We start from the raw sequence: 1,248 nt of genomic DNA on the forward strand, positions 1-1,248 counted from the left end.
GCGGCCATGGCAGGCCCCCCCAAGCCGCCCGCGCATCCCCGGCCCGACGCAGGCGCCGGCGGCGACTTCTACCTGCGCTGCCTCGGCAAAAACGGCGTGTTCGTGGACGGCGTGTTCCAGAGGCGCGGGGCCCCGCCGCTGCAGCTGCCGCGCGTGTGCACGTTCTGGTTCCCCAGCACGAACATCAAGATAACTTTCACTGCCCTGTCCAGCGAACGCAGGGAGAAGCAGGAGGCTCCCGCATCCCCCGTAAAGCCTGTGCAGCCCCAGATCTCGCCCTTGACCATCAACATTCCAGACTCCATGGCCCACCTCATCAGTCCCCTGCCATCCCCGACAGGCACCATCAGCGCTGCCAACCCTGTGGGGCTGGGTCTTCGGGATACAAGGTGGGCCGTGGGATATCAGTTGACCTCAACTTAATGGCTGACAGCTCACAGCCCGAGAATGAGAAGGAGACCTCAGGTGGAGACAGCCCAAAGGATGACTCGAAGCCTCCATACTTCCACGCGCAGCTCATTGTACAAGCAATCACAATGGCCTCCGATAAGCAGCTCACCCTCAATGGGATCTACACGCACATCACCAAGAACTACCCTTACTACAGGACCGCAGACAAGGGCTGGCAGAATTCGATCTGCCACAACCTCTCTGAACCGTTACTTCATCAAAGTCCCACGTTCCCAGGAGGAACCAGGCAAAGGGTCCTTCTGGGGGATAGATCCCGCCTCTGAGAGCAAGCTGATGGAACAGGCCTTCCGAAAGAGACGGCCACGGCCACGGGTCGTGCCTTGCTTCAGAACCCCCTTGGGGCCCCTGTCCTCCAGGAGTGAGCCGGCTTCTCCCAACCACGCGGGCGTGCTGTCTGCTCACTCCAGTGGGGCACAGACCCCTGAGAGCCTGTCCCGGGAAGGCTCGCCAGCCCCCCTGGAGCCCGAGCCGGGAGGCACCCAGCCCAAGCTGGCCATCATCCAGGAGGCGCGCTTTGCCCAGAGTGCACCAGGCTCCCCTCTGTCCGGCCAGCCAGTGCTCATAACGGTGCAGCGGCAGCTCCCACAGATGATGAAGCCCGTCACCTATGCGGTGGCCGCCCCCGTGACAACCTCCACCTCCCAGCATCCCGTCGTGCAGACGGTCCACGTGGTCCACCAGCTCCCCGCAGGCGCAGTCACCAGCGTCACCGGGCTAGCACCAGCAAGCACATATGCTGTCACTGGACCGACAGTGGTCGCCCAGGCGGCCGTGGTC

The 1,248-nt window shown here is 63.5% G+C and overlaps 1 protein-coding gene and 1 pseudogene across 1 annotated transcript in view; one reads left to right on the plus strand and one right to left on the minus strand.

Moving 5' to 3' along the window:
• Positions 1 to 1,248, minus strand: part of LOC102864547 (coiled-coil domain-containing protein 39-like) — a 123,383-nt gene that overhangs the window by 34,230 nt on the left and 87,905 nt on the right. The window lies entirely within an intron of this gene.
• Positions 7 to 1,248, plus strand: part of LOC102860869 — a 2,431-nt pseudogene continuing 1,189 nt past the window's right edge.

Source organism: Elephantulus edwardii, unplaced genomic scaffold (genome assembly GCF_000299155.1).
Source record: "Elephantulus edwardii isolate Elephantulus edwardi_28Jun2011 unplaced genomic scaffold, EleEdw1.0 scaffold00031, whole genome shotgun sequence".
In the NCBI taxonomy this organism is placed as follows: Eukaryota; Metazoa; Chordata; class Mammalia; order Macroscelidea; family Macroscelididae; genus Elephantulus; species Elephantulus edwardii.